The 12033-nt window shown below is 36.4% G+C and overlaps 1 pseudogene across 1 annotated transcript; it reads right to left on the bottom strand.

The window, feature by feature from the left end:
- Positions 1-3582: 3582 nt before the first annotated feature.
- LOC143242905 (innexin shaking-B pseudogene) lies at positions 3583-11772 on the bottom strand (annotated as a pseudogene). Its single transcript, XR_013023408.1, has 2 exons — positions 11564-11772; positions 3583-8433 (listed from the first exon to the last, which is right to left on the bottom strand). The product of XR_013023408.1 is annotated as an innexin shaking-B pseudogene (transcript).
- Positions 11773-12033: the final 261 nt, after the last annotated feature.

Raw genomic sequence — 12033 nt, 5'->3', positions numbered from 1 at the left:
TCCATCTTAATAATGTTTGTTTGTTTGTTTTGAATTTCGCGCAAAGCTACACGAGGGGTATCTGCGCTATCTCATTAATAATGGTCTTATTTGTTACAAAAATATGTAAACATTTTTGTTAAGACTGTATATCTTTCAACTGGAAAGGAAAAGGTTTTATAATTGTAGGAAGAAATTTGAAATAGTTACATAATATAACTCCTTTAGTCTAATAATTAATACTAGTTGACGTTCAACTGATCGCACGGAGAGGAAATAAAGGTCCACGGGATGGCATAATGTTGATCAGCTCTGACTTCTGACTACCATATGTCAATCCCCAGGAAACATAAGGATACATGCTAGGATTCATTACAGTCAGTCTATCAGTTCAGCATTTATAAGTGGACAGAACTCACAGAGCAGCCATAAAGATGGGTGCAGTATCATCGATGGAAATCTGTACGTAAACAAAGGGTTTTTCAAATCGAAATCCATGACAAAGTTTGATACAACTTGTAAGCTATTAAGACTGTTATTATAACTTAAGACGACGTCTATACCGCCAGTGATGAGTTACCGACTACTAATTGAATTTTCTTCTAGAAACTATTGGAATTCGCTGACCAGTCTAAGCCTGAAGTCCAACTAATCCCTGTTAGTACTAGAAGACTACGAAAAGGAGGTATCGTACTACAACTTAAGTATTGTAAAGACCAAAAATATTTGAGCTAACCATGGAACTAATTCCAAATCCATGAATTTCCAAACTCCCCCCAAAGCAAGTTCAGCCTATATATAGTTTTTTTTTAGTTTTAGAAACGTCGACCAATCCATTACCAAGGATGAGATACGCTTGGTCATAGAAAAAGACACAGACCAAAATACATGCAGTTCACCTGAGCATATAAAAACAACAACAGGAAATTCAACATGCTTGATTAATTTTGTCACCGAAATAAACAGCAGAATGCATCTTTCACTGCGGAAGCTCTCTTGATTTTTCCACTTCGGAGCTGAAAAGCTACTACTTCCAGAGGCCACCTGTCGCCCAGACACAGTCGTCTCCCGATCCAACATTTCTATGCAAAGTCCTCCAGCGCCTTATCCGAAGCTTCCACTCACTGTCTCCCTGCAAATCTACCGTCACCACAGCAGGTTGCTACAGATGAGCCCTACTAGAACTTCTCTTTTCTTCCGTCACCCCTCCATCAGCGATGATGAAGGTTCGAACCGAGATATAATTTCTCCCAGTCCATTCAAATCCTTCAAATATTTCTTAACGAAGGAAAAACTTCTGCTCGATTAGCTAACCAACAACAATGGCTCCCTATTTCTTAACCAAGAAAACTTTCTGCTCGATTAGCCAACCAACCAGGGGTTCGATTCCCCTTGGTAGACTCAGCAGATAGCCCAATGTGACTTTGCTATAAGAAAAACACACACACACTTAGCCACCCAACGACAATGACTCCCACGTCTATTACTCTTTCTTTCTTCATGTCGCCCCAGTATCCCTCAAGTTCAACAGGGCACTGATCGGGTACCGAATAGTGTACCTGATCAGTGCAAGTGGCTATTCTCGAAGTACTGCAGTTTCACCCCCAGATTTAAATCGCCAGGTATTGGATTTATAGATGCCCGCCGCCCTAAAAAACTAGAAGTCTGATAATGGTTATTGGGTTGAGTAAAACGTCCCATGTGTGTGGTAAACTCAAAAATTCCAATCCAATGCTCCTCACTTCCATTAGAAGAGAGGCAATCGCTTCTGGCAACCTCCGATTGTCTCACGGCAAAATTTAAGTAGAAAACCACCCATGGAAAGCAAACAAGGAAAACATAGAAGCCCCTTGAGGTGGCATATTGAGTAATATCCAAACATCAATCCATATGATGCATTTAAGAAGGCCTTACACATGCATTTTAGAATTAGCAACAATCAAATCAGTAGTTCGCCAGCTGTAAGCAGAGATTCACACAGACTTGTCAAATAATGGTTTAGATTAAGAGTAAGCGAAGTGTGTGTTGAAATTATTCAATATTGTTCCTCACCATTTACTCAAGTTTCCTTGATAATCGTTACTAGTTTCTTAAACAGAATCATAAAAGTTCAGTTGCATATATACCATATTACGCTTTTATACATATGTGTGATGTACAAATAGGTTTGCGGCCTGGAATGGCCAGGTAGTTAAAACACTCGACTCATAGTCTAAGGGTCGCGGGTTCGAATCCCCGTCACATCAAACATGTTCGCCCTTAAACCAATGGGGGCGTTATAATATGACTGCCAATCCCATTATTCGTTGGTAAAAATAGTAGCCCAAGACTTAGCGGTGGATGGTAATGACTAGCTGCCTTTCTTCTGATCTCACATTTCAAAATATGGGACGGCTGACGCATATAGCCCTAGTGTAGCTTTGCACGAATTTGAAAACAACCCAAACCAAGTAGGTTTGAGCACGTATCAGTGGAAACAGGCACAGTATTTATTTTGTTCTTACACTCTTGGTCCACAACTTCACAGACAGAAACATTTCATCAATAATGACTTAATTTAGCTTACTTCCATTAATTGTGTGATAATAATGAATCTCGTTCGTTAACCCTCGTGATGATATCATTAAATGATGATAAAGATAACTGTACATTTGACTTATTTTTATTAATTGTGCGATAATAATGATAATCGTTCCTTACCCTCGTGGTGGTATCATTAAGTATAAAAAGATACTGAATTAATACTGAAATAGTGTCGAGAAATACGTCTGTTTGGCTTACCTTAAAAACATCTTAGGTGTTTGGTCGGTCTAGTCCTATTGTATGTAATGAAATGAAAAAAATAAGAAAAACGCGCTAAACCCACACATACGCAGTTGAACAAAAGGTGATTATTTTGTTTGTTTGTTTTGAAATTTCGCGCAAAGCTGCACGAGGCCTATCTGCGCTAACCGTCCCTAATTTAGCAGTGTAAGACTAGAGAGAAGGCAGCTAGTCATCGCCACACAAGCAAACTCTTGGGCTACACTTTTACTAACGAATAGTGGGATTGACCTAACATTATAACGTTCCCATGGATAAAAGGGCGAGCATGTCTGGTGGGACGGGGATTCTAACCCATGACTTTCAGATTGCTTAGCTTTCTGAATGGTAACAGTACTTCATCAGAAGCAAAATAAATGTTGGTAAGCACACATTACGTAAGTCAGTTACAAAAAACGAAAAAACACCTTATTGTAACTATCTTTTAAAAGTAAAGTTATAAATAAAAAATATATTTTACGTAACTAATTGCAAATAACAGTTAAAATTTTATAAGCTCCGAAAACGAGTTTTTAATTTTACATACCTAATAAGAAATTTTAACAACGTACCGAGACAGTTTTTCAGTATATAATAATCTCTGATGCTAAATGTGTTTTTTATTTAGTAACTGATTTTAAAAACAGTCTCATAAAAAGAATTTTATCTCCCTTGCCAAAGTATTGGCTGATTTAAAAAATGATTAAAAATATACCGTATAATTATTTTAAATACACATATATAGTAAAGAACAGAAATCATGACAAAACTCTTTCACTTACGAAACACAAACTCGTGAAGTCACTAAAAACTTTTTATTTGTCAAAAATATCAATAAGTAAAATTTCAAAATATATTTATAACCTTTCAAAGTTATTTTGAGGGTTAGAACGAGTTATTTATTCGTAGTAACTGTGAAAATTAGACGAACGAATAAAAGAGAGATAAATGTTTCCCAAAAAGAACCTTTACTTGTTGATTCTCAATGAGTAAGATGAAACTGAATAAAAATAAAACCATCATTAAAAGCTTACAATTTTTAGCTGTTCATTAACTACCATAAATAAAAAATAAAAACATGTGGTCTTATGAGTATACTTTATATACCATATTTTACGCCTTGTAAGACTCTACATCATGGAAGACATTTAAGTTTGGAAAGACAATTCTAAGAAAATATTTTGATTCAGCAACCAACACCTTGATGCAGCCTTGACTTTTTTCAACCTACTTAGTAAATACAATCAAATACATTATATTATTCACGGTAAATCGACAATATTAGGTAAATTGAATATTTTATGCTATTGAAAATACATGTAATTCATAAGTAACGAGATTGGATTACGATCTGCATGAGGGGCCGTTTTGAGTAGACACTGAGCTTTACTGAGTAGAGCTGTACCCTGAGTAGACTCTTGCTTTAACCCATCACTTTTGTCTTGGAAGACGCATGGAGACTTTTCAAGGAAAAAAGTGCGTCTTACAATGCGTAAAATACGGTAGTAACTTAAAGATCCTTTTAACGCCTTTGTTTCACGTGGAACATTCACTGTTCTCAAACCAGCAAACAAAACTATTACATTCAATTACACAATTAGCAACCCAAAACAAACTATCACCTAGAACATGTTTCTACGTTTTTTACCAATAAAACAAACCTTAAACTTTCATTATTGCTCAAGAGACCATATATATATTTTACACGTTATTTACTAGGAAGTATGCACGATATTTGTAGTATTTCTGGTACGTTGGCTAGTTTAGTGTACAGGCATTATGAAACAGGCGTGAATGACACATACGTACTTTTTGTTTTTGAACTTCGTGCAAAGCTACACGAGGGCTATTTACCCTAGCCGTCCCTAATTTAGCAGTATAAGACTAGAGGGAAGTTAGCTAGTCCACCACTCACCGCCAACTGTTGGGTTACTCTTTTACCAAAGACTAGTGGGATTGACCGTCATATTGTAATGATCCCACGGCTGAAAGGGCGAGCATGCTTGGTGTGGCGGGGATTTGAACCTGAGACCCTCAGCTTACGAGTCGAGTGCTTTAACCACCTGACCATGCCGGGCCTGTATGTAGTGCAGAAGTATCACATGTCACAACACAGAATAACCCTAAACAAGCGTTAGTTTCGTGTACAAGTTACCGTCTTAATGTTCATCTACAAACATTTGAAACGAAGCTTGAAGAGAAAAGTAGAGAACTGAATTACAAAACAAGTTAATTAATTGTAAATTAAGGAAGGTTACGACATACAGCTGTCGTGTAGAAATTAAGGAAGGTTACGACATATAGCTGTCATGTAGCCATGCGGGAAATATTCAAACAAACATTATGAGCAACAATACTTAGTGAAAATACGAAGTAAAAGTTATATTTTCTTATTTGACAAATTATGAAAAGTCTGAGGCTAAACTTGTATGCTTTTGTTGTGGCGGATAACTAACCCTTTTCACGTACTCGATTTTAAGGAATATCACTCTACGTAGAAAGAATGTTCATAAGACACACTTTCGTTTCTTAAATGCAAAAGAGTCATAAGTTCTAGAAGGAATAAATTCCTTGAAATGCATGAAAATAAATTTACTTCGTAAAATTCCATGCGATGGGTCGCAGAGCCACTATTTATTTTAAAATGATGGTTGTACAATATAGATCGAAGACTTTTCTTCAATGTCCAAAGTTTGCTTAGTGTAAAAACATATTTCAAAAGTTCTCACTAATAGGAGTAGTCTATGATAATATAATCACTAAGTACGAATCTATCAGATTACTTCTTCTAATCGAGAAAAGCTTTCAAATTGCAATCTTTATTTTAACACAATTCGGCTAAAGTAAACTTTCATTTCCCAACTTTATATTGATTAACGAACACCACGAAACCGAACATAGTACTATATATGGATTTAATAAAAATCCAGAATGCTGTGGTTTAAATATTTTTTATATGTCTCAAACGATTCTACGAATAATGATTAGCATTTACTTTATATTCTTACACACTTTCCTGGTATTGAAAATTAAGCCTAACCTGTCGTATGATTCTGAAGATGTTTGTTCATTTGTAGTTCAGCACAAAACTTCACAATGAACTAGCTCTGACTACCAGGGTATCGAAACTCGGTTTCTAGCATTGTAACTACGTAGACGTGCCACTGTGGAGGGGGAACGCTTCTGAAAGAGAAACATATTTGTGACAACCCCACAGTTGTCCGTAATTGTATCACCAACAACCTGCTGAAATGATTGACCCTCCTTAAAGCGATGCTAGTAGCCGTTGAAATTCTTGATTTTATTATAGGTTACGTTATGATTTTGTGATGTCTTTATGATTAACTAAAAAATACACTGTATAATATTGAAATGTCTCAGAGACACTACCTAGATAGTCGAAAATGACACCTTCACACATATCAACTTTAAATTCACTAATTAATAAATACACTGTGTATTATACTGAAAGATTGTGCTATACTCCAACAATCAAACGTGTAGGAGAGATCCCTGTGAATATGTTTTAACCGAAAAGCACTTGTCAAACTACACCGTTCTTCCTGATTTCATAACACATAACACTAAAGTACACTTATAAATATTTATTATAAAACAATTGATAAGGCTAAATTGAAATTAAGTTTCTGAAACTTATTATATTGAGAACATTTCAATATATTAATATTAACGATCATTATTCGTTTTTGTTGGTTTTTTTAATTGGAGAAACAGATTGCTTAATTCATTTGTCAACGTACTTTAATACTATTTGTTCAAGTATTGTACTTGTCAATACAAGTTACACATTCTTAGAAAGAATGCTTAATGAAGTTCTCGCCAACGTTCTATTTTAAGCTATAAATAATCTCTTTCTTAAAAGGAGAGGTTTCCTATGTATAATTTATAACTTCTCCTTGGCAAAACTTTAAAAGTTGTGAAAACGTTCAAATCCACTGTTAATGAATTCATAAAACTAGGTCTTCCAGTGTAATGGAACCTTGGTACTCTTACTAAATTTATCTCTAATCATCTATTGTTCTTAAGTAACCCATAAACATTTCAACTGTGTTGGGTGATATAGTGAATACAATTATGTAAAGTATATTACAGAAGGAAACAGACCGCCTGAGTACTTTCAAGATTTGATGTCTATTTAATGCTTCCTATACCTAAAACATTCAAACTCTTCTCACGTGTCACTCCTATGAGTATCTTTTGTTAATGTTTATTTACTTGGAAGTAAGCACAAAGCTACACAATGAGCTATCGTTGCTCTGCACACCATCTGTTATCGAAACCCGTTTTATGACGGTGTAAGTCAGGAGAGTTACCGCTGTGCCACTGGGGTACTCTCTTCTTAAGGAACACGTGTTAGTACAACACAAAGTTCCAATGATGTTGGACATTGTTTGATTGCTGGACTGTTTCTAGCTTATCGAGGAGTTGTTAGTACTAGTTACTACACAACAAGGTTTTCTGTGTCTTCTCCTGCAAACCACCTTTCGTTGTTTGCTAGTTCCGATGTTACTTCTTGAACCACCACAGGGTCGATATTCTTTGTCAGCATATAGAGAAGAAACCAATCCCCAAAATCACTGTGGTGACAGATCCTCTGCAGGTCATTTTGAGCCGCTAAACGACATCGACTTTGTAAAACACCTGAGCGCAGTCGCCTAAATATAAGCACAACTATACGACTTATAAGAACCACAACTGTGAGAATCGTAAGGATGATGAACCAAAACCAAAGAAAGATGTATATTTTTTCGTTGACAATGTTCAGAGGAAGAATACATAAAACATCGTGTTTCTGCACGTCTCCAGAGTAACCAAACTGATGAAATCGACATTTGGTCATTCGTGGAAAGATGAAAATCATCGGATCGACTCTCTCTTCTTGATTCATCTGTACAAATTGGACGACTCTGACTCCGTAACTAAAAAATTCACCGTCTAAGAATGTATTCATGAGCCACATTTGGCCAACAACATTTATTAGACACAGACACTCACAAAGCACGTATTTGAGAGCATAGATCTTATGCATACCTTTGTGCTTTGACAGGTAGTTAGTCAAGATCTTTCTTTTCTTAATTTTCTCTTCTTCAGAAATCACAGCCACGTTCATTCCCATTGACAGTGATGTGATTAAACCCCCTTCCCATATCTTCCAGATATAGTAAGGTGTATAGAAAAGTAGCGCTTGAAGGAACAGCACAAAGCAAACCCACTGGTAATATGCGTAATGTTTCTGTGATCCATTTCTAGAATTATGGATTCCAGGATAAGGAACTTCGACTCCAACTTCTTTGTGGAAAGCTTCTGGAACAGTAAACGTTGTGTGAATCCAACAATAAGCGTTCATCACTTCTTCCGAGATATCATCCGTCTCCATGCATGCGATCGGTTGACCAACATACTGCTTGGCTGTGATCATTATACTAAATACCATTAATAAAGAAGAAGTGAACATCCAGTGTAACCGGAAGACGGCATTATCGATCACTTCCGGGCGTCTCTTGAGGAAATGTTTCAAAATGCCAAAAAGATGTAACATGGCAAAACTCAGAACTTACTCAGACCTATTCGAATAATTATCACTGGTTCAATGGATTTTATATTATTGATGGTTGTTGCTCGCTATATAATCTGTAGGAAAAAGGAAGCAAATAACAGGAATAAAAAAAAAACATAACAGAAAAGCAATTTCAATTATGAATCAAAACTTATTGTAGTTTTTAGTTCCTAGATTCGGTTACATTGCTAGTACTAGCTACATCTCAATTTTTTAAACCTAATTTCTTTTTATGATGATCAGATGCATTCCTCTTTCAATATCTGTTTGTTTGACCCTAAAAGTAAAAACGTGAATTTATACGACAACAAAAATCATATAATACCATCTCAAGAAAGATTGATCAAGATATTTTTTTGGGGGCACGGACTAAACTTTACTCAGTAATTAGGGGAAACGTTCACCTAAAAATACCTTTTAAACAAATATTTCAGACTTACACTACAATCTCACTGTTAGTGGTTTAGTCACTATGAAGTCACTGTTTGTTTTTTGTTTTTGGAATTTCGCGCAAAGCTACTGAAGGGCTATCTGCGCTAGCTGTCCCTAATTTAGCAGTGTAAGACTAGAGGGAAAGCAGCTAGTCATCACCACCCACCGCCAACTCATGGGCTACTCTTTTACCAAGTGGTCAAGTGGAATTGATCATCACTTATAACGCCCGCACTGCTGAAAGGACAAGCATGTTTGGTGCTACCGGGATTCAAACCCCCGACCCTCAGGTTACGAGTCAAACGTCTTAACCCACCTGACCATGCCGGGCCTCAAAAAGGCGAGCATGTTTGGTACGACCAGGATTCAAACCCGCGACCCTCAGATTACGAGTCGAACGCCTTAACCCACCTGGCCATGCCGGGCCAACCAAGTGTAACTGAATGTAAATTTCAGTAAAATGAACGTGTGTGATATAGATATATACTGTGATATAGATATGATATATACTACACGCCCGACCCATCAAAAAATAACGGCTTGTAGTTTTCCTCCTGCAGATAACCGCTGAAATAATTCAACGAAAATTTGGTCTATAAATATTTTATAGCTGACTCTAAAGTTTTAAAGTAGATATTAATTTGTTTTGTTTTTTTGAATTTCGCGCAAAGCTACACGAGGGCCATCTGCGCTAGACGTCCCTAATTTAGCAGTGTAAGACTAGAGGGAAGGCAGCTAGTCATCAACACCCACCGCCAACTCTTGGGCTACTCTTTTACCAACGAACAGTGGGATTAACCGACACATTATAACGCCCCCTTGGTGGGACATGGGTAAGTCTACGAACTTACATCGCTAAAATCCGAGGTTCTATTCTACTCAGTGAATACAGCAAATAGCTCAATGTGACTTTTATATGCAAAAACGGCTCGTTTGGGTTGAGAAAATATTTTACATAGAAGAGCGAACAACGTTTCGACCTTCTTCGGTCATCGTCAGGTTCACAAAGGTTTTCACATATAAATTTCTCAACAAGTGGGTTTCTCGACATCACTGATCAATGTGACTTTGCTCTCGATCAAGCAAAAACAAGTACCCTCTTTGAGCTCGTTTGTACTTGCACGTTTCGTTGTCTGAATCTCATGTGTATTATATCTTCTACAGCTACCTTAAGTGTTTTTCTTTCTTCTTCTTTCTATTCTATTTTAACACCACCTAAATTAATCAAAAGGAAGAAAGAGTAGCCGCAATACAAGACTGAACCTTTCCTTCTGCTGTGTGTATTTTCACTGAAATTTTTAAAGAAACAGCTACCAACAGCAGACTGATGCAATACCACCTAAGAAACATGCCTGGGATTATTAGTAATGACATTGAAACATGTTTAGAATAAATACTTCGTCAACGAAATGGAACTCACTGAACGAAACCAGCTGTCAGTACAGCGTTAAAATGTTGTGACTCTCATTCTAAAGAGTTTTTCGCCGTTAGTCATAAAATTCACGAACATCGAATGAAGATCATATGAAATATAATAACGACTGTGTACTCAATACGTGAAAGTTACACTTTTTAATTATCAAGTAAAATATGGATATTTTCCATAATACTTATATTCAGGAAATAAATTTTAATATCTTTATCCATATTATTTTACTTCAAGAATGTTAAAAACGTTAATATCTAATATTATCAAATGTTAATCTTATTACACTAGGTACCCCCAAATAAAATAGCTTTAAAAAGTCGTTTGTTTGTTGTTGTTTTTAATTTCGCGCAAAGCCAACTGTAATTTTGAAGTGATAGATTAGAGAGATTTGTTTGTTTTAAATTCCTCGCAAAGCTAACGAGGGCAATCTGCGTTAGCCGTCCCTAATTTAGCAGTGTAAGACTAAAGAGAAGGCAGCTAATCATCTCCACCCACTGCCAACTCTTGGGCTACTCTTTTACTAAAGAACAGTGGGACTGACCATCACATTACAGCGCCCTCACGGCTGAAACGGCGAGCATGTTTGGTGTGCCGGTGATTCGAGCCCGTGTCCAACAATACCCACAGCCAACTTTTTGGTTACTCCTTTACCAACGGAAAGTTAGACTGATCGTTAGCTCATAACGCCTACATGGCTGTTAATCTGTTTGAAATTAATCCGGCTGTACTTTAGGCTGATTCGAAGTTTTGTTTCTAGCAGTAGCACATTTTAACCTTGTTATTCAGCTTTTACTGAAAGTTAGTATAGGATTGCAACCATTATGGACATGCCTTGGCCCTGACTCATGAAATTTATGGTTCGCAGTCCGTTGCTGAAAAAAAAAACGTACTTCGGAATTTGAAGCAATGGGTGTGCTATAAGAGTGATAATCAAACCCCACCATTCGATCAGACAAGAAAGGTTTAAGGACTGGCGATGGTGTTGTTGGCTAATTTTTTTCCCTAAATATTATAAAATCGAAATTACACTTTACACAAAATTCTGAAACAAAGAAATTAATCATTACAGAGCCATTATAATAACCACAATTCACGATGATAAGTTACATTACTAGTAAGCTATCATGAATAACCTATTTTAACCCTTATTTTTCCATTTCATCAGCAGCCGACATGTCAGAGAGTAAAGCTTTGTTTTTAACGAAGAACAAATTGGGTTTTACATACTTTCCGCTTTTCTTCTGGGATCACTTACTCGCTCAAAATGAATTTGCAAATTACACATCAGATGAAAGCCCTGCATTTGTATAACATAAAGATTGAAATTAGGACTGAAAACTTACCTCCACAATAAAGACCAGGAAGTTGTTTTTACTATTGTAACCTTTAAGCCGCAAGAAATATCGTGTTCAAATTCTTTTAACCAGCCATATGCGACTATAGACGTCTTTCATTACAACAAAGTTTCTCGTAAATGTTCAACACTAAAAAATAAAGCATTGTCTAAATACGAGTTAATGGTTTGAAAACAGACAGTACTATTTCACCTGTGTTTACCTGTACGCATTAGTAGAATCACTTGTACCTATGTATAACATTATGTGTTGAAAAAACCATATATACATATACTGCGCATGCTCAGCATACTCATAATTTATAATAACGTCATCATTGTGCACCTGTGCGTTTTACCATTTGTACGCTCTCCAGGTGCTTGTCTGTGCAACATATTTTAATTGTGTTGTACGCTAACTTTCGTTTACTTTACGCATTTTCATATAACAAACCATTAAAGCTGTCATAAACGAATCGA

This window comes from Tachypleus tridentatus, chromosome 2 (assembly GCF_004210375.1).
Source record: "Tachypleus tridentatus isolate NWPU-2018 chromosome 2, ASM421037v1, whole genome shotgun sequence".
Classification (NCBI taxonomy): domain Eukaryota; kingdom Metazoa; phylum Arthropoda; class Merostomata; order Xiphosura; family Limulidae; genus Tachypleus; species Tachypleus tridentatus.
Note: the sequence above shows the minus strand (reverse complement) of the source record. Positions and strands in the feature narration are given on the sequence as shown.